This window comes from Oryx dammah, unplaced genomic scaffold (genome assembly GCF_014754425.2).
Source record: "Oryx dammah isolate SB20612 unplaced genomic scaffold, SCBI_Odam_1.1 HiC_scaffold_20, whole genome shotgun sequence".
Taxonomy (NCBI): Eukaryota; Metazoa; Chordata; class Mammalia; order Artiodactyla; family Bovidae; genus Oryx; species Oryx dammah.
The window spans coordinates 60,601,952-60,624,708 of record NW_024070204.1 but is presented as its reverse complement, the minus strand read 5'-3'; positions in this window follow the sequence as shown (position 1 = coordinate 60,624,708).

The window sequence follows — 22,757 nt, the reverse complement described above, 5'->3', positions numbered from 1 at the left end:
GGCTTAGGAGGATCTCTGCCCCGATTCCTCACTACTCCCACCCTCGAGCCCCGGAACCGGGTCTGGTTGCCCACAGCAGCCAACTGCTCCCTCAGGCACCCTATTCTGCCTCTCTTGCCTTCCTGTCTCCCTTTCCTGCTCCCTGAGCATGATTCCTACACAAAACAACTTGCATTCAGATCCCTGCTATGGCCTGATTCAGGAGGACTCAGCAAGAGCCAAAGATCTTGTTTGCTCTGATCTCTGCCCACTTCTCCCTCTGGAACCACTAGAACCCACAAACTGTTCTCAGACCCCATGGCTCTTCTTTACGTTTCCTAAACGTTCTGGGCTTCTTTGCATGTGCTGTCCTGTAGGTCCCAGGCCTGATTCCTCATTGCTTAGGCTTCAGCTTCAATATCACCCCCTCAAGAGACCTTCCCTCACATCCTAGAAAAGAGCTGGAAGTCCTGGCTCTCCCGGATGTTGCCCCAAATGCTGTGAGATGCTGCACAGTGGAGTGATGTGGGAAATGGCCGTGCCCTGCCGCCAGTCATTGCCCGTCTTTGGTTCCCTGGCTTCTCCACACCCCTAGTCTAAGGTGTGTCAGGCTTGGCTCACTCACTGTGTGGTGTGGACTTCTCCTTGGTGTTCCCAGGTTTATCTGAGGCACCGGGTTAAGAGGCTTAAAACAGGAAGAGGAAAGGGTGACTCCCTGGCTGGTGGGAGAGACTGTGGGGGCTGGATATTCAAAAGACCTGACACACCTCAGAAAAACTTGAAATGATGGATGTATATCTGAATCGTTTTCAGTATCTTCTGAGACCTGTTCATCAATAACTGTCCTTTATATCCTACATTGATTTCTCTCACAAAGTCTTTCTAAGGGGGCAATTCTTTCCTTTTTTGTTGAAGTTGGCTTTGCTGCTATCATTCAGATGAGAGAGATGGATAGGAAATTATAGACCCTCTTGTATCTGGGCTTGACATTCTCTTAGCAGATAGGCTGGTACCCAAAGGTACATTTTTGTTAAACTTTGCTTTTCCTTTCAAAGGAGCCCAGAACATTCCTTTGAGTGCATTAAGAAGAGGCCACTCTGGGCATGGGGGGACGGGAATATTGCACCCTCTGTGCACACACAAGGCGGGGATGGCAGCCTCTGCTCTTCACATATGGGACCTACCTTGTACAGTGTAGGGGGAAAGCTGAGTCTAGAGATGGGGGTCTGGGGGCCCCACAACCAACAGCTCTAGCTTCCAGAAATGTGCCTTTATACCTAATGCCATTCCTGGGTGATCGCAGTTTGTGATCTCCTTCTCTTGAGTTTGATTGGATCGTGACATATCAGCGCTAGGAGCTCTAGAGAGCGCGAGTGCCAGTCTCTCATTTCACCCAGGAGGAGACCAAGGCTTACAGTCATTTAACGACTTATTCAAAGCTGCATTGCCGATCTGTGGCACATTTGAGATGAAAATGGGCTGAACGTCATGGGAAAATTCTCTAAAGCCAGTAGCCATCTAAAAGGTTCTTGTACTTCTCAGGAAATTCACCAAAGGGTCTGATGAGCAGTGAGGATATACAGTGACCACTGGCCTTATCGGCAGGTCCCTGTGTACTCTGGAGTCGCAAAAGGAAAAATTTGGCCACTGGGTAGTTCTCTCTTTGCAAATGTTTGCAGAATTGTGATGTTTGCTTTGAAACAGAATGCAGATGTGAAGTAAAAAATTGATGTCGACCCTCAGATCTTATTTTATTTTTTCAAATCTTATTTTAGGTTAACACTGTTGAAGCCTTTAGCTCACTGTCATTTGAGCAGTCCTTGTTTTTTTTTTTTTTTTTTTTTTTTGGTTAGGGCCTGAAATAACTCAGTAACTAAAAATTTTCAGTAAAAAAAATAGGAAAGAAAAATGTTTTGTCCATTGGAATAAATTAATCCTCACAGAATCATGGTGAAATGAGCTTCTGTTTGGCTCTATAAGATTATTATTAAGTAATGAAGAATGAATTCACTTCTTTCAGGCTCATGTGAAATTGGGAATAAAATCCCTTCAACATCAGCACCTCCTTCCACCCAGCCTGTACTGGACACTCCCAAAACATTGTCTGCCATTCATTTAGTTAATCATCAAATACGCATCAAACGCATATTTTGTTATTCACTGCGTTATTATGTTCTATCATTCCAAGGAAAAGAAACTTTCAGAGCTTATATGCACAAACCACTTGCCTATAGAAAGAAAATAAAAAGAATAGCACATCGCAAATGAATATGAAAATCACTCTTCACAGAACATGGCGGATGTATGTTTATTGCATTGTTTCCATAATGGGACTGAACTGATAGTTTGTGCTGAAAAAATTCATGCTATTTTGCCCAAGCCCCTTGAAAGCACTGGTATATCTCCGAGGGACAGCTGGCTAAAATTAAAGCATAGACTGTTGTCACAGACTTGAATATTGCCAGGTAGCCTCCTGGTATTTTTTTTTTTGTAGTCGCATTTGAGAGGGCTGGCCATGAAATTAAGCAGACCTGAGTACAGATCCTAGTTTTACCCTTTGACTTGGGCAAGGAATCTAGTCTTTTTCAGTCTTAATTCCTCATATATAAAATGAAGTTAAAAATTCATTGTCATTGGGAGTCACACATGTAGTGTTATAGGAACCGAAATGTCATTTTTTAAATGAAAGCTCCTTTCCAAGGAAGGTGAGTCTGGTTAAAGGGAAGCCCCTTGTTTTGCTAGTGCCTTGGGTTGTCGAAGTCTAGGAATTGGAATTGGGGGAGAAGTGAAAGAAGGATTTGTTTTCAAAAGAGGGGGAAGAATGGGGCTAGGAGAGAAGAAAGGCAAGAGGTGAGAGGAGACAAGAGGAAGGAGGGAGGCAGGAAGGCAGTGAGGCTGGTGCAGTGGCAAGGGGGCTCTGGCACAGGAGGTGGAGGGCCAGAGGGTGTGTTAAGAACCAGGGTGCTCCCTGATTTATTAAGCTGGTGTGTGTGTGAAGCTGTGAAAGTCTCTATTTTCCATGTCCTCAGCTGGTCTACTTGCCTTCTGCTGCTCCTGGCTCAATTTTTGATAATGTTGGCTATATTCACTAGTGTTTCATGAAAGTTAGGATGTGGGTATATTATGCAAGTGGAGGGGGTCTGGACCAATGAGATGACACAGATGCCCAGGAGACAGATGAGAATGGGAGCCCTTGGGAACTTGCAGAAAGCTGGTGAGAACTTTGGATTTTCATAGGTCTTACTGGTAGACAATATTTATTAAGCTTTTACTCTGTGCCCGAGGCTGATATGTGAACATGGTGATGCATTATCTCCTTCCATTCACTCAACAAATATTTATTGAGGGGCTAGTTGAGTCCTCCCAACAAATCAATTAAGTTTTTGCTGTTCAGTTGCTCAGTCATGTCTGACTCTTTGTGACCCCATGGACTGTAGCACACCAGGCTTCCCTGTCCCAGAGCTTGCTTAAACTCATGTCCGTTGAGTTGGTGATGCCATCCAACAATCTGTCCTCTGTCCTCCCCTTCTTATTCTGCCTTTGATCTTTCCCAGCATCAGGGTCTTTTCTAATGAAGCGGCTCTAAGCATCAGGTGGCCAAAGTATTGGAACTTCAGCTTTAGCATCAGTCCTTCCAATGAACATCCAGGATTGATTGACTGGTTGGATTTCCTTACTTTCCACAGGACTCTCAAGAGTCTTCTCCAACACCACAGTTCAAAAGCATCAATTCTTCGGCGCTCAGCTTTCTTTATGGTCCAACGCTCACATCCATACGTGACTACTGGAAAAACCATAGCTTTGATTAGATGGACCTTTATCAGCATAGTAATGTCTCTGCTTTTTAATATGCTGTCTAGGTTAGTCATAGCTTTTCTTCCAAGGAGCAAACATCTTTCAATTTCATGGCTTCAGTCACCATCTGCAGTGATTTTGGAGCCCAAGAAAATAAAGTCTGTCTCTATATTCATTATTTCCCCATCTATTTGTCATGAAGTGATGGGACTGGATGCGATGATCTTAATTTGCTGAATGGTGAATTATAACCAGCTTTTTCACTCTCCTCTTTCACTTTCGTCAAGAAGTTCTTTAGCTCTTCTCTTTCTGCCATAAGAGTGGTGTCATGTCCATGTCTGAGGTTATTGATATTTCTCCCAGCATTCTTGATTCGAGCTTGTGCTTCATCCAGTCCTGCATTTCGCATGATGTACTCTGCATATAAGTTAAATAAACAGGTAACAATATACATAAGGAAAGACGTACTCCTTTCCCAATCTGGAACCAGTCTGTTGTTCCACATCTGGTTCTAACTGTTGCTTCTTGACCTGCATACAGGTTTCATAAGAGACAAGTAAGGTAGTCTGGTATTCCCATTTCTTTAAGAATTTTCCAGTTTATTGTGATCCACACAGTCAAAGACTTTGACGTAGTCAAAGAAGCAAAAGTAGATGTTTTTCTGGAGTCCTCTTGCTTTTTCTATGATCCATCAGATATTGGCAATTTGATCTCTGGTTCCTCTGCCTTTTCTAAATCCAGCTTGAACATCTAGAAGGTCTCGGTTCACATACTATTGAAGCCTGGCTTGGAGAATTTTGAGCATTACTTTGCTAGCATATGAAATGAGTGCAATTATGCAGTAGTTTGGACATTCTCTGGCATTGCCCTTCTTTGAGATTGATATGAAAACTGACCTTTTCCAGCCCTGTGGCCACAGCTGAGTTTTCCAAGTGTACTGGCATATTGAGGGCAGCACTTGGATCTACTGAGTGTACCATTGGATCTACTGGCTTTCCAGCTTGGCAAATGCAGAGCTTGGGACGTCTCAGCTTCCACAGTTGTGTGAGCCAAGTCCTTATAGTAAAAAATTTCTTTCTCTCTGCTGCCTGGAGAGCCCTGACTAATACATTGTGGGGAAGGTTAAGCAAAGATGTAGTCTCAGTGGACATCAGCCTCAGCAGGATCCCATGGGGAGCTCCGGAGCATAATTATACCACAGAGTTGGCCCCACCTTGAGGTCAGAGGCTAGCCTTTATATTCCCATTAGTCAGTTCATGAGCTCTGCTCCTAGGGTGGTGTGAAGACACTGAAGCAGCTCCCGGGAGAAAGAGACAGCTGTGAGATTTCTGCTGACAGTCATAGAAATGGGGGAATGGGAGCATCCCCTGCAGTATGCAAATAATATTAATAGTGGCCATTACTATTCTCCAATTTTGATTTATTTCCCACCCAATAATATATTAATTATAAAGGAAACAAGCCAAAATAGAAAAAAATTGTTGACAGTCTCACACTCCAAAATTAATAAATTGCTTTTTCTCCAATCCGTGTGTGATCAGTTTTTAAATCTAGGTATAATAATAGTATAAAGTCTTAAAGTCATTGAAAATATAAAGGTAATAATGCTAATTTTGAAAAGTTCTAACAGCATAGAAGGATATAGAATGGACTTTAGTTTTCCTTCACCTTCATGTTCTTCTCCTCCCCAGACCGAACCCCTATCCACGTTAAGTGTGTAACCTTTCAGACCTTTGATTCCATACACACACTCTGTATAGACTCATATATGCACACATACACACGTACTCCAGCTGGATTTAATGGGGTATTCTTTCATATATTGTTCTATGGCTTGTATTTTCTACCTAACAAATATCATGTCAGTGCATTTAGCTCTTCCTTATTCTTTTTCAAGGGGCTGCATAATTTTCCTAGCATGTGTGTATCATCATGTATTTAACTATTGGTAGCATTTAGATTCCCATTGTTCCTTTTACAAACCAGGCAGTAAAGAACTGGATAACATTTTGTGTTCTGTTTTTTCTTTCCCTGGTTGCTCAGCTGGTAAACAATCTGCCTGCAATGCAGGAGACACCATTGGATTCCTGGGTCAGGAAGATTCCCTGGAGAAGGGATAGACTACCCACTCCAGTATTGTTGGGCTTCCCTGGTGGCTCAGATGATAAAGAATCTGCCTGCAAGATGGGAGACCTGGGTTCGGTCCCTGGGTTGGGAAGATCCCCTTGAGGAGGGCATGGCAACTGACTCCAGTATTCTTGCCTGGAGAATCCCCACGGACAGAGGAGCGTGGCGGGCTGCAGTCCATGGGATTGCAAAGAGTCGGACATGACTGAGCGACAAATCACAGCAACAATGTTGTTATACAGTCATAATTATTTTTAAATTACACCATACTGTTCTATTAGGTTGATACATCATCATTTATCTAATTATCTCCCTATTGCTGGTTGCATAGGCAACATATGTTTATATATATATAAACGTATATATGTGTGTGTGTGTGTGTTTACCCTGTCTCCTTTTTAAAAATATGTTCTTATTTATGGCTTCTCTGGGTCTTTGTTGCTGTTCTCAGGCTTTCTCTAGCTGCAGTAAGTGGGGACTATTCTTTGGAGCACGTGCTCTGGGCACGCGGGCTTCAGTAGCGGTGGTGGGTAGACTCAGTACTTGTGCCTCATGGGCCCTAGAGTGCAGGTTCAGTAGCTGTGGTGCACAGGTTAGTTGATCCCCAGCACATGGGATCTTCCCGGACCAGGGATGAAACCTGCATCCCCTGCATTGGCAGGCAGATGCTTTACCACTGAGCCCCTAGAGAAACCTTTTAATTATTTTCTTATTCTCAGAAGTAGGACTAGCAGGTCAACTCCACTGAGATTGCTTTTCTTTGTCTTATGCTAAGCAATCCACTAGACAGCCTTAGCATGAATGCCGTAGAGGTGCGTCCATTGTGTTGATTGTTATATTGTGTTAATAGTAAACACAGTAACTCTGCTATGAGAGACAACGCATCCTCAGGAAATAGGTCCTAAAGCCAGTGACAAAACCTGTGCTGAATGATTGTAAAGCTGCATTGGCATTTGCTGTTCACACATGCAGATTTGTGTGGATGGAAACTAAGAAGCAAACGGGTAAACGTGGAGAGATCTGAAGTGCTGGCATTTCTCTGGACTTCCCTGGTGGCTCACTGGTAAAGAACCTGCCTGCCAATGCACGAGACACGAGTTTGATCCCTGGGTTGGGAAGATTCCCTGGAGAAGGAAATGGCAACCCACTCCAGTATTCTTGAATTTCTCAAGCAGAATCAGTGTGTGCTGCAGCAACAACACACGAAATGAAAAGTAGCCACTGTATGTATGAAGAACAGTGATTCATAGTCACCCATAGAATAGCTTTGGCTATATGCATTCTGGGGGGATAATAATATTGAAATCAATATTATAGCTACAATCAACATTATGAATATTAATGTTGCTGTGTTCAGTCACTCAGTCATGTCTGACTCTTTGTGACCTGATGGACTGCAGCATGCCAGGATTCCCTGTCCTTCACTATTTCCCGGAATTTGCTCAAACTCCTGTCCATTGAGTCGATGATGCCGTCCAACCATCACATCCTCTGTCACACCTTCTGCTCCTGCCCTCAATCTTTCATAGCATCAGGATCTTTTCCAATGAGTGTGCTCTTTGCATCAGGTGGCCAAACTATCTGGAGAAGGAAATGGCAACCCACCTCAGTATTCTTGCCTCAAGAATCCCATAGAGAGAGGAGCCTGGCCTGGCAGGCTACAGGCCAAAGTATAGGAGCTTCAGCTTTAGCATCAGTTCTTTGAATGAATATTCGGGGTTGATTTCCTGTAGGATTGACTGGCTTGATCTCCTTGCTGTCCAAGGGTCTCTCAAGAGTCTTCTCCAGGACCAGAGTTTGAAAGCACCAATTCTTCGGTACTCAGCTTTCTTTATGGTCTATCTCTCCTATCTGTAGATGACTACTGGAAAAACCTTAGCAAAAAGTGTATGGACATTTGTTAGTAAAGTGATGTCTCTGCTTTTTAATACTCTGTCTAGGTTTGTCATTGCTTTTCTTCCAAGGAGCAAGTGTCTTTTAATTTCATGGCTACAGTCACTATCTGCAGTGGGTTTGGAGCCCAAGAAAATAAAGTCTGTCACTGTTTCTCCTGTTTCCCCATCTATTTGCCGTGAAGTGATGGGACCAGATGTGATGATCTTAGTTTTTTGAATGTTGAGTTTTAAGCCAGTTTTTTCATTCTCCTCTTTCACTTTCATCAAGAGGCTCTTTAGTTCTTCTTTGCCTCCTGCCAAAAGGGTGGTGTCATCTGCATATCTGAGGTTATTGATATTTCTCCCAGCAATCTTGATTCCTTCTTGTGCTTTATCAAGCCTGGAATTTTGCATGATGTGTTCTGCAGGTATTCTTGTTGCTTCTTGTCCTGCATACAGGTTTCACAGGAGGCAGGTAAAGTGATCCAGTATCCCATCTCTTTAAGAATTTTCCACAGTTTGTTGAGATCCACACAGTTAAAGGGTTTAGCGTAGTCAATGAAGCAAAGTAGAGGATTCTGGGGAATTCCTTTGCTTTTTCTATGACCTAATGGATGTTAGCAATTTGTTCTCTAGTTCCTCTGCCTTTTCTAAATCCACACTTGAGTTAAAATATGAGTATTTGCTATGTGTCAGGAATTGATTTAAGTGTTTTATTTAGCACATTTATAATCTACATAGCAATTCTTTGAGGTGAGTGCTAACTCACTTCAGTCATAGACTCTTTGCGACCCCATGCCAGGCTTCTCTGCACATGGGATTATCCAGGAAGGACTACTAGAGTGGGTTGCCATGCCCTCCTCCAGGGGATCTTCCCAACCCAGGGACTGAATGTATGTCTCTTATGTCTCTTGGATTGTGGATGAGTTCTTTACCACTAGCACCACCTGGGAAGTCCTCTTGGAAGTGAGTTGATATTGCTTTTTCATAGATAAAGAAACAAAAGAAATAAGGTAACTTGGTCAGATCTTCCAGTTGGTAGATGGCAGGGCTGGGATATGACCAGACTTGGTCTGGTTTCTTGACCACAGAGCTCTGTATCCTTTGGTAAAGAATCATCTAACACCTACTTACATGTTTGATTTTCAACCAAGTGACTGTCATTCAAAGGGACAAATACTGGATGATATTAAAGCCAACACTGTAGCTGAGATACTGTACAAAGAAAGAGTCGTTAGTTGAACTGCTTTGTAGACAATTTGTATGGGACTCGGGCTGTCAGCTTTGAGGAGAGGTGGTCATAGAAGAAAATTAATGGGTACCCATGGTGGATTCATGTCAATGTATGGCAAAACCAATACAGAATTGTAAAGTAAAATAAAAAATAAAAAAATAAAACAAACAAACAAAAAACTTATTTTGAATTCCAAAGGAAAAGCCATAAAATTATTGATGTGGCTGCATGTCTCTTAGAACAGATGAGTTAGATAATGAGAGATTTCTGATAAAAAGACTTAAAAGCTAAAAAATACCAATTCTGCATTCACTTACCTCGTGCAGGAGGGAGATTTCTGAATGAGCAATATCTTTCTTCACTACTTCATTCCAGGTGGCTGCCCTGTGTGGAAATGAGTAAGTAATGGTGGTTCATTATGGCAAAAAAAGAAAGAAAGAAAGAACAAACCCATTGTGGGGAGTAGATGGTGGAAAATTGGGGATTATGCCTATTAAAAATATTAATACTAAGTAGTTTGATAGTCATAAAAGGGTTATTTTACAGGAGTAATTTGAATCTGGAAAAGGGAAAGATATTGCTGTACTTTTGAAAGATGCTAAAGATCAAGAAATTAATTTGAAAATAGTATCAGCTCTATAGCCACTGGGTCAGAGATGTTTATGCTGTCATATCTCATGCAGGCTTGAGAAGTCATCCAAAAACATAGAAATTCATCTCATTAGAATCTCTTCTCCATATGCAGTTTCCAGGTGCTCAAAGAAGATTTATTTCTGACAAATGAGTGATAATATCTAACGTCATTAGCAGTGATAGTCTAACACTCTGAAACACATCTTGGAAGATAGAACTTTAATTAGATGCACTCCCTTCTGTGGTTAGGGGACTGAATTGGGCTGGTGAGCTGCCAGCCCAGATATGCCTTGCTTTTCTTCCTATAACTTTAACAACACTCCAAGTTCAATGTACCTAAATTACAACTGGGTTCCCCTAGGAAGTTTGCTACAAGAGGAAATGTATCCTTTCAGTTATACATGGTTCCACAAGCACCACCACAGCCACCACGGCTCTATGTGCTTGCCAAGGCCAGGTCCCCTGCTGAATGCCTTCTGAGGTTCATCTCCTTTGATCTTCCCACACTCCCGAGGGAGGGAGAAGCCAAGTCGAGTTTCCCAGTGCATGTAGGGAGCGGGTTCTGTTCCCTGTGTTGCTCACTCCCTGGCAGGGAGCTGGGTCGGGGAGCTATTAGGGGAATTGGCTTTTGCCCCTGAAGATTTCCTTCTCTTGTAGTGTGCACCTGCTTGGGGGTTCTTAGGACTTTTCTAAAAATTCTAGCTGGTCACTAGTCATTCAGACTTATTTTTTCAAAGAACAGAGTTTTGAACATCACATTCCCACAAATATATTTTTTGAAAGGGCTTATAGCTCTCTGAGCACTCTGGATATTAACTGAAGGGGTCTGAAGATTCTCTGTTGGGTATATTTGAAGACCATAGAGCCAGCAGTTCTTGAGTCAGGATTATTGGGGCTAATCTCTTCTAAGGTGCTTCCCTGGCAGCTCAGATGGTAAAGAATTCACATGCAGATGGTAAGGAATTCGCCTGCAGTGCAGGAGACCTGGGTTTGATCCCTGGGTCAGGAAGATACCCTGCAGAAGGAAATGGCAACCCACTCCAGTATTCTTGCCTGGCAAATCCCATGCATGGAGAAGCCTGGCTGGCTAAAGTCCATGAGATCACAAAAAGTCGGATACAACTGAGCAACTAACACTTTCACTCTTTTATAAAATGGGATAAACTACCCTAGTATCTTCTTATGTGTATTCTGCAAAAACGAGCCCTGTAAGACACTCGACAAAAAAGGGGCTCCAAGGGCAAGCACATATTGCAGATAGGAATCTTAGTGTGTATACTTGGTTGTATGGTGAAATAAATTGCAATTCCTTATTTGCTGTGAATCAGTTTGATTTTGACTCTTATCTACTATCCCTCCAGATTGATAGGAAATTGTAACTTGGACATATTAATACTTGGAGTTAATAAAGGAGTTCTTTACTAATTAATAAAGGAGTTCTTTCCTTTTCTTCTTTCCAGGAGTTGTATCAGAATTTGGTGATGTCTGGGATAGTGGTGCCTGCTCCCCCAACCATCACCATCTCTTCAGATGGGATCCGGGCTGCTACTGTACTGTGCTTGGGGCATGGGGTCTTTGGTGAGGTGGGAAACTCAACTATCTGACAATGGGGGCTGGGAGGGAATAGTGATCATGTGTTCTAGCTCTTGGGATCCCTAAACCTCTCTTTCCTCTAATCCTGTTGGATTTGGAAATAGATGCAGAAGGGAAAAGAGAAAAGATAGGGAGAAAATATGAATTCGCATTCTACAGAGGCCTCTTGTAAGTCTGGGAAACTTTCTTGGATTTCTACAGTATATAGTAACATATCAAAGGCTCTGAGAAGTCCTATAATAGGAGAATAAGTTTACATTTACTTAAACCAAAGAGTCCAAAATTTATTTGATCACTGACTCTACGAAGAGTCCACAGAACTCGTGTTCTGGCAATGCACTTGAGGAAATCTTTAGTAGCTCTGTGAGGACCCATTATTGTCCATGCCTAGGAAATCATAAGAGCCGGTTCTGGTGACTTCTCACAGAGGGATTTCTGTCCTATAGATCTTAACTCTTCTGTGTCTCCATTCCCCACAACCTTTCTAATGTTACAGAGCTGTGCTTTCCAATGTTTCTGAAATGGTTATCCTTTCCTTAGTGCTTCCCAGGGACTTCTAGGTGACTTTGATACCTCCATTAGGCATCAAGAACATAGGCAAATCACTTGGCATTATCAATGCAAGGAGCCCCGAGGCACAAAGCACTTGAGGTCTATTCCTAGAGTGCACTCCTTGAATGCGCACATAACTGTTACACCCATACAGAGAGACTGACCGAATCTGGGGTAGTAACCAAGATTAGAGCTGAGCGCTAGTATAGGCCCGAGAAACCTACAGTAGCTTCCTCACTGCTAGAAATCAAGGACTCAGGCTCTAAGTTCAGCAAACAGGAAACTCAAAGGACTTTTTATTACATAATGAACTGAGAAGCGAAATGAGCTTGGGCCACAAGAGTAAGACAGAAGTCCTGCTCTATCACTGCCTGTGTGTATCAGTATATTCTTTTAATGAAGCTTGTGTGAAGTTTTAGTTCCTCTTCTGTCTTTCGGATTCTCTGTGCTAAGGTACCCAGTGACCAACTGCCCACTCCTGGGTCCTGCTTTCTTCCATATTCCTTTGTTCCACTTATCATTTCTCATTTATGATCCCTACCCCATCAGAGTTTTCTGTATCCTCAGCCAGGTAAGGGAAACCAAGCTGAGTAAACAAAACCATGCAGAGATGGAAGATGCCAAGGGTTCAGAGCCTGCGCTGCACTCTCAGTCTGCATGCCCCTCTAATGAGGAGAATTTCAGAGAAGAAACTTTAGGCAGGAGGCTTTTTCTGGAATCACATCTCTTGATGTTTTCCCTCAATTTGGTCTGGCCTTAAGAAGGGAGTGGTAAAGGACAGCTAAGGCCACAGTCCTTCACACACCCACTTCTGGTCCCTTCAGTGGTGAAGGAAGGGGTTAGTCTTGCTTCCTTCCGCTTTCACAAGCTTCTGGTCCAAAGCCTGAGGCCTGAGCTAATTTTGTTGACTTTTGTTATTTTCCTCTGTAAATGGAAGAAAACCCCAATCCCTGAAGGAAATCAAGTATAACGGTAAACCTCAGCAGTGTCAGAATTGGAATCATTGCAGGGGTTGGGGTGAGTTTGGCTGTCTGCTTGGGGCTCCTGGGGAACAAAAGAGAGTAGATGACTCCAAGAGGGCAAGAAAAGGCTGGGGTTCCTCTGTGCTAGCTGATTAAGGGGCTTTCAGTTGGGGCAACTTAATTCTTCTTTCTCCACTTAGATGACCCTAAAAATCTTGGCTTATCTGCAGAGCTATATCAATTACAATAATTTACATGAATTATTTACCAATTATTCTTAATTACCAGTCTGCATGATAATGATTATGCATATCATCAAACATGTGCCAGATCAACTTGGTTGTAAGATTTATTCAATTCCAATACTAATCACCGTGCACATCTGCTGAGTCTCTGTGAGTTGCTCATAGAGTATGGACGTTTCCTCACACCTTGAGGACAATGGAGTTACCATTGTAAGACACTTGCGAGTCACTGACGGGTTGAGGGAAGAGAGAAAGCAAGCAAAGATGATTAGTATCTGCTCCCAAACCCCACAAATCTAGATGATTCATTTTAAAGATAAACTAAGGCCAACTGTGGGGCTTCCCTGGTGGCTCGATGGTAAACAACCCGCCTGCCAATGCAGGTTAGACATAAGACATGTTGGTTCAATCCCTGGTCCAGAAAAGTCCTCTGGAGGAGAAAATGGCAATCCAGTCCAGCATTCTTGCCTGGAGAACTTCATGAACAGAGGAGCCTGGCGGGCTACAGTCCACGGAGTCGAAAAATGTCAGACACAGCTTAGCAACTGAACAACAACAGAGTCAATTGTACTTCGTTAGAATATGTTTCCATCCTCAATAATGTGAACTTACGTCTTATTCCCATTTCTGCTGTAACCTCTAACATAGTAGGAATTCAATAAACATTTCTTGAATTGAGTTGAACAGAATTTGTAGTGGCACTAAGCTCTATTTCATGGCCCAAAATATCAACTGTCATATCACAAAGTGATATACGGAGACTATTTCTTCCACTATCCTGAAGGTTCATAAGATCACACACAGGATTTAATGGAGGGATTACGAAACATCACTCATAGAATGAAATCTGTAATGGTGTGGCTTGAGTTCATGACACCTGTGGCACCTATCACGCTACAGGGGTAATGTCACATTTCCTGCGAAGGGGAGCTGAGCTTGTCTACTGCTTAAACACACATAGCAATGAGTTAGGCCAGCGTTAATGCAAAAGCTACCTGTGCTGTGCTGTGCTCTGTCGCTCAGTTGTGTCCGACTCTTTCGACCCCTTGGACTGCAGCCTGCCAGGCTCCTCTGTCCATGGGATTTTCCAGGCAAGAATACTGGAGTGGGTTGCCATGCCCTCCTCCAGGGGGATCTTCCCAACCCAGGGATTGAACCCAGGTCTCCTGCATTGCAGGTGGATTCTTTACTGTCTGAGCCACTAGGGAAGCCCAAGAATACTGGAGTGGGTAGCCTATCCCTTCTCCAGGGAATCTTCTGACCCAGGAATTGAACCAGGGTCTCTTGCATTGCAGGTGGGTTCTTTACCAGCTGAGCTACCAGGGAAACTCCAAAAGCTGTGTGTAGGTACTACCAATTAACCCATGTTTGTTAAGTTGTTAGAAAAAATGTTCTGAGAATGGCATTTACTCATGGCATAATTTCAAGTAGTACAAATGAAATTGTGCAATAATGAAATGGTGCAGTAGTGAAAGGCAAAACTTACTCCCTCACCCACACCCCCAGTTCCACTCTCCAAAGTTACACACTGTCAATAGTTTCTGTTGACTTTGTCCATAAATTTCCTATGCGTATATTTGTATATATGTAGATCGTTTGTTTGAAAATTAAGCAATTAGTAATTAGGTAATTAATAAGACATACAATAAGTATATAGTTTATGAATAATGTCACAAAGATATGTGTTCCCACCCTTCAATTTATAAAGTGAATAAGTATAAATGCCCTTTATACTTATGCACCTTTACTCTTACTACTCTCGTCATGCAAGCATTTTTTTTTTAATTTATTTATTTATTTTTAATTTTTTACTTTACAATTCTGTATTGGTTTTGGCATAGATTGACATGAATCCACCACAGGTGTACATGCGTTCCCAAACATGAACCCCCCTCCCACCCCCCTCCCCACAACATCTCTCTGGGTCATCCCAGCACGTCAGCCCCAAGCGTGCCATATCCTGCATCAGGCATAGACTGGCATTTCGATTCTTACATGATATTATACATGTTTCAATGCCATTCTCCCAAATCATCACACCCTCTCCCTCTGAGTCCAAAAGTCTGCTATACACATCTGTGTCTTTTTTGCTGTCCTGCATACAGGGTCATCATTGCCATCTTCCTAAATTCCATATATATGTGTTAGTATACTGTATTGGTGTTTTTCTTTCTGGCTCACTTCACTCTGTATAATCGGCTCCAGTTTCATCCATCTCAACAGAACTGATTCAAATGTATTCTTTTTAATGGCTGAGTAATACTCCATTGTGTATATGTACCACAGCTTTCTTATCCATTCATCTGCTGATGGACATCTAGGTTGTTTCCATGTCCTGGCTATTATAAACAGTGCTGCGATGAACATTGGGGTACATGTGTCTCTTTCAATTCTGGTTTCCTCTGTGTGTATGCCCAACAGTGGGATTGCTGGGTCATAAGGCATTTCTATTTGCAATTTTTAAAGGAATCTCCACACTGTTCTCCATAGTGGCTGTACTAGTTTGCATTCCCACCAACAGTGTAGGAGGGTTCCCTTCTCTCCACACCCTCTCCAGCATTTATTGCTTGCAGATTTTTGGATCGCAGACATTCTGACTGATGTGAAGTGGTACCTCATTGTGGTTTTGACTTGCATTTCTCTAATAATGAGTGATGTTGAGCATCTTTTCATGTGTTGGTTAGCCATCCGTATGTCTTCTTTGGAGAAATGTCTATTTAGTTCTTTGGCCCATTTTTTGATTGGGTCGTTTGTTTTTCTGGATTTGAGCTGCAGGAGTTCATGCAAGCATTTTAATACTTCCTCCAGACTGCATCTCCTTCTAAGAGGTAACTGCTCTTCTAAATTTAGTTCCCATGCCCACTTTTTATGTCTTTATGATTATATTTATGTATCCTAAGCAAGACATAGTAATGCTTTTAAACAGTATGTTTGTGAAATCATATCATCTATGTTTTTCTGTCATGATTTTTCACTCAGTTTTGTAAAAATCATTCATATGGATACATATAACTATAGTTTATTCATTGTCATAGCTGTCTGATGTTCCATTATATGAATATATCATAATGTGTGCATTAGTTCTCTTTCTGATGTATAGATTGTTTTCAGTTTTTTCACCACAAACTATCATGAGCAATCTTGTACATGCTTCCTCATGTAATTGTGTGAGTTTCTCTAAGGCATTGATGTATATCCTGGCATGAAACTGCTCAGTCATGGGGAATGCATATTTTAAACTTTTCTAAATATTTCCAAATAGTTCTTCAAAGTGGCTATATCCTTTTAAAGTGGCTGTATCCGAATTGTAAAGTAAAATAAAATAAATAAATAAATAAAAAATAATAAAATAAAAAAAATAAAGTGGCTGTATCCTTTTAATATTTATTTTTATTTTTTTTTTTTTTTTAATTTATTTATTTATTTTTAATTTTTACTTTACAATTCTGTATTGGTTTTGGCATAGATTGACATGAATCCACCACAGGTGTACATGCGTTCCCAAACATGAACCCCCCTCCCACCCCCCTCCCCACAACATCTCTCTGGGTCATCCCCGCGCGTCAGCCCCAAGCGTGTCATATCCTGCATCAGACATAGACTGGTATTTCGATTCTTACATGTTATTATACATGTTTCAATGCCATTCTCCCAAATCATCACACCCTCTCCCTCTCCCTCTGAGTCCAAAAGTCCGCTATACACATCTGTGTCTCTTTTGCTGTCCTGCATACAGGGTCATCATTGCCATCTTCCTAAATTCCATATATATGTGTTAGTATACTGTATTGGTGTTTTTCTTTCTGGCTCACTTCACTCTGTATAATCGGCTCCAGTTTCATCCATCTCATCAGAACTGATTCAAATGTATTCTTTTTAATGGCTGAGTAATACTCCATTGTGTATATGTACCACAGCTTTCTTATCCATTCATCTACTGATGGACATCTAGGTTGTTTCCATGTCCTAGCTATTATAAACAGTGCTGCGATGAACATTGGGGTACATGTGTTTCTTTCAATTCTGGTTTCCTCTGTGTGTATGCCCAACAGTGGGATTGCTGGGTCATAAGGCATTTCTATTTGCAATTTTTTAAGGAATCTCCACACTGTTCTCCATAGTGGCTGTACTAGTTTGCACTCCCACCAACAGTGTAGGAGGGTTCCCTTCTCTCCACACCCTCTCCAGCATTTATTGCTTGCAGATTTTTGGATCGCAGACATTCTGACTGGTGTGAAGTGGTACCTCATTGTGGTTTTGATTTGCATTTCTCTTATAATGAGTGATGTTGAGCATCTTTTCATGTGTTTGTTAGCCATCCGTATGTCTTCTTTGGAGAAATGTCTATTTAGTTCTTTGGCCCATTTTTTGATTGGGTCGTTTATTTTTCTGGAATTGAGCTGCAGGAGTTGCTTGTATATTTTTGAGATTAGTTGTTTGTCAGTTGCTTCATTTGCTATTATTTTCTCCCATTCGGAAGGCTGTCTTTTCACTTTGCTTATGTTTTCCTTTGTTGTGCAGAAGCTTTTAATTTTAATTAGATCCCATTTGTTTATTTTTGCTTTTATTTCCAGAATTCTGGGAGGTGGATCATAGAGGATCCTGCTGTGGTTTATGTCAGAGAGTGTTTTGCCTATGTTCTCCTCTAAGAGTTTTATAGTTTCTGGTCTTACATTTAGATCTTTAATCCATTTTGAGTTTATCTTTGTGTGCGGTGTTAGAAAGTGATCTAGCTTCATTCTTTTACAAGTGGTTGACCAGTTTTCCCAGCACCACTTGTTAAAGAGATTGTCTTTACTCCATTGTATATTCTTGCCTCCTTTGTCAAAGATAAGGTGTCCATATGTATGTGGATTTATCTCTGGGCTTTCTATTTTGTTCCATTGATCTATATGTCTGTCTTTGTGCCAATACCATACTGTCTTGATGACTGTGGCTTTGTAGTAGAGCCTGAAGTCAGGCAAATTGATTCCTCCAGTTCCATCCTTCTTTCTCAAGATTGCTTTGGCTATTCGTGGTTTTTTGTATTTCCATACAAATCTTGAAATTATTTGTTCTAGTTCTGTGAAAAATATCGCCGGTATCTTGATAGGGATTGCATTGAATTTGTAGATTGCTTTGGGTAATATACTCATTTTCACTATATTGATTCTTCCGATCCATGAGCATGGTATATTTCTCCATCTATTAGTGTCCTCTTTGATTTCTTTCATCAGTGTTTTAAAGTTTTCTGTATATAGGTCTTTAGTTTCTTTAGGTAGATATATTCCTAAGTATTTTATTCTTTTTGTTGCAATGGTGAATGGAATTGTTTCCTTAATTTCTTCTTCTACTTTCTCATTATTAGTGTATACGAATGCAAGGGATTTCTGTGTGTTGATTTTATATCCTGCAACTTTACTATATTCATTAATTAGCTCTAATAATTTTCTGGTAGAGTCTTTAGTGTTTTCTATGTAGAGGATCATGTCATCTGCAAACAGTGAGAGTTTTACTTCTTCTTTTCCAATTTGGATTCCTTTTATTTCTTTTTCTGCTCTGATTGCTGTGGCTAAAACTTCCAGAACTATGTTGAATAGTAGTGGTGAAAGTGGGCACCCTTGTCTTGTTCCTGACTTTAGGGGAAATGCTTTCAATTTTTCACCATTGAGGATAATGTTTGCTGTGGGTTTGTCATATATAGCTTTTATTATGTTGAGGTATGTTCCTTCTATTCCTGCTTTCTGGAGAGTTTTTATCATAAATGAACTTGTCCCAGGGTTCTATATATATATAATAGGCAATCAATAGGTTTTAGAATTGTATTGCTTTACTTATCGACATCCGTTTCTTTTCTGGATGTGTGTTTTCAGCAAGAGAATGGGCTGAGATTTAAACCTAGGACTTCTCTCTCAAACCTCTGCACTTCCTGTTGCTTTATGTCCTGTCTCCTCTTTATCTGAGGTACATAACCTCCTTGCATGTATGTCTTGCGATGGCAGAAATCTGAGCCTAAATGTGAATATGAGTCCGTGTGTAGCTTGGGCTGTACTTTGTGGGGTGGTAATGAAGAACCTAGTTCTTTGGTTTCCTTTAGTCTTTGCTGCAATGTCATGTTTCTTCTTCTCTTCCTCCTTTTCCTCCTCCTCCTCCTAAACCTTAATACCACTTTTTGGAGGCTCAAGTAATACAGGTCCCCCATCCAAATCTTTGCACCTCATACTCATTTGCTCCTCAGACTAACTACCATGAAATGTGGGTAGCCATCCTTTCAGTTTCCTGTGAAGACATTCCTTGAGACCATGCCACACTCTGTTTCTCACCCAACTATCACCTGCTAGTTTTAATCTCATTGATGATTCCTGCCTAAAACAGTTATTACTGTAGTGGTTGCCAGTTAGTGATGTAAATTCTTATGTAGACCTCAAAATGACCTCAAGAAACGCACTCTATTATTAACATTGTGAAAATAAACAAAGCAGTAAGGGGAATTGGTGACCATGAAGGGCTAATTGTTATCATCTAACTTCTGAATCCTGACTCAATATACAAAAAAAATCCCTAAAATCAAACAACCCAATCTACTGGAATTAGATTAATCCACCATAGCAATGGGCTAATGCTGAAAATATTCAAATTAAGATTACAAGTTGTAGAAGGGGTACTAAAGTCTCTTTTTGCATCTTCAAGAATATGACTGTATGAGAATTTAAAGATATGTGTCTATTATTCTGTACCTTAAAAAAAAAAGCACAGCATCGTTCAGCATAACACTGTTCCAACAACGTGTACTTCATCCGAAAGAATTTATTTGCTGAAGTTGTTAAAAACAAACAACTTATCTTCAGAGGTGTTCAACAGCAGAAAGGCCTGTTGGTATCTTCTGGACCCAAGATCCAAACTCAAAAAAGCTTAAGTTGATATTTTATTCTAATAGGACCTGTGGGGGTCAACTTCTCTTGAAAAGTAAGGTTATGGTTTCAGCGTGCATCAGGAGACATGTTCCTGCTTCTAATCCTTAGGTTTTAAAAACATGTATATTGGGGGAGAGCATGCATCATGTCCCTATCAAGTAGGGCATAACAAAATTGGAAATTGGTTCGTGATTTATTGCACCTCCAGCGACACACTGAAGTGTGTAGTAAAATTAACTTTGGGTCTATACAGTAGCTGCTTGCACAGCATGACTGAAGAAAGACCCTGTGAGCAGGAGAGGTCGCAGATGAATGAGGCTAGAAATGGAAAACTTCCACCGGTGCAGGCAGCACAAATGCGTGTTGTTCGCATTTGCATTCCGTCTTTGTGGCTAGTGGGAACAGAGACTCAGAAGGCCCTGAAGGTCCCTTTCTCTTCCTTCCTCCAGCCACCTGGACCCGTGAAAGTCCATCTGATACAAGGGGCTCTTTGTTGGTTGTCAAGTCAGGGCTGCTACCGGTCGGCAAGCAAAGCAAGTCAAGCTAAAGTCCAGGCTGCGGTGGCACAAGGCCATATTGTTGCAGCCTCAGGCTCGGGAGGCCTTTCTTGGCAAGCAGGACACTTTGAACACCCACAGGAGCCCCGGGGTTGTGGACATAGACGAGGATGGGGAAAATATTTGATAGCAGAGCCCTTTCTGGAAACTCCCACGTGGTGAACAAGGATGTGCAGTGTAATTTTGGTTTCATGTTCAAATTCCTTGAAGCAGGCTTTAGGACTGTATCGGGTTCTCAGATCGTTCCCCTTAATGAAATCGCCAAAAGCAACACTTTAGCGTTAGGATTCCATCACAGTAATGTAAACCAAGAAGGGGCTAATTTACATCTGTGCCCACGCCATTAATGGAAATTGGTTATTAGCTATTTATGCTAAGGAGCAGCAATATAAAACATAAAGGTAGTTTTATTAACTACATTTTGCCCTCTGAAATCTGCTGTGCATGGAGTTTACATTCAGTGACTTTTTTCCCCATGCTCCATGCATTATGGCATTTACACTGCCTAATTAGCATATTTATTAACAAATTACTGCCCCCTTCTGCAATTTGCATTTGATACAATAACACATCAACCACAGTGAAGTTAACAAGACCATCCCATGCTCTGCTCCAGTGATTCTTCTGGAATGTTGCATTAGCCTTTTTAGTCTTCTCTTGTCTTCATCTCTTTTTAGGTAATTAAAGAAAAATGTCATTTACAAACAGTGATAAAGCAGGAATAATGGGGATGTAGGTGAGTTTTGGCATATCCCCCTTTTTTTTGAGACTATGAGCAGGTGTGAGCAGGAATGTGGGACTGGGGAGGAATCAAACCTTGTGTCTCATCCTTGCCTCAGTGAGGCCTCTTGCTACCACTGTGGGAAACATTCTGCCTTCAGCAAGAGACTCACTTTTTTCTCTCGTCCTGATCACTCTAGGATGCAGAAACCTTAAGTTAGAAGTCAAGAGCAAAGAGATGTGGGGACAGTCCTTGGGAAATTAAAAAAGAATACATTTATGTACATTCATTCAGTTCAGTCAGTCAGTCATGTCAGACTCTTTGCAACTCCATGAACTGCAGCATGCCAGGCCTCCCTGTCCATCACCAACACCCAGAACTCACTCAAACTCATGTCCATTGAGTCAGTGATGCTATCCAACCATCTCATCCTCTGTCATCCCCTTCTCCTCTCGTCTTCAGTCTTTCCCAACATCAGGGTATTTTCAAATGAGTCAGTTCTTCGCATCAGGTGGCCAAAGTATTGGAGTTTCAGCTTTGGCATCAGTGCTTCCAATGACTATTCAGGACTGATTTCCTTTAGGATGGACTGGTTGGATCTCCTTGCAGTCCAAGGGACTCTCGAGAGTCTTCTCCAACACCACAGTTCAAAAGCATCAGTTCTTCGGTGCTCAGCTTTCTTTGTAGTCCAACTCTCACATCCATACATGACTATTGGAAAAACCATAGCCTTGACTAGACGGACTTTTGTTGGCAAAGTAATGTCTCTGCTTTTTAATATGCTGACTAGGTTGGTCATAATTTTCCTTCCAAGGAGCAAGCGTTTTTTAGTTTCATGGCTGCAATAATTTTTTATCAAAACTTCCCGAACTGAGTTTCTCAAACAAATAATACTGATGCCTGGGTATCAGGCATCAAAATAAAACTTTTGAAAAGTAGATCCCAGGAGATTCCAACTGTAGTCAGGGTTGAGAACTGCTGACTGCTTTATAGATTAGATTTTCAAATCTTTTGGTTTATTTTTTATGATAACCACCTAATGGAGTGTATGTGAAGCTTTTTAAATGAATTCTTAAAGTTAAATAATTTGGAGTGGAACTTAGTATAAAGCGTTGAAATAATTGGAGTTCATATACAACGGTTATCCATTCTGGGCAGGGAATCAAAGCCTTACATTTTCACAAATGGCTTCACTTTAAATTCCACCCTCAAAACAGTATTCACAGAGGGACTTTCTGATGCTTCATGGACTTAGGAGAACAGGTTCCTTCCAGCATACCTGTTAGTTTTACTTTCTTGTCTCCTTTAGGCTCCCTTATTGCCCCTTTTCTCTTGTTCTATGCTTAGATCTTATTTCTTGACTGTATATCTAATGTTTACTTGCAAATGGCTTGAAATACCATAAAAATGTAATGCAAATAACCAGAGTCATTTAGAGAGATCTGACAGCTAAAAAGAGAGGTGGGAGGGAAATGTTACTGTGGTTATAATATTAAAGAATTTTGTTGGTGATGACTATGCTTTTCCTGGGGCTTCCCCAGTGGCTCAAGGGTGAAGAATTGGCCTGCAGTGCAGGAGATGTGGGTTCCGTT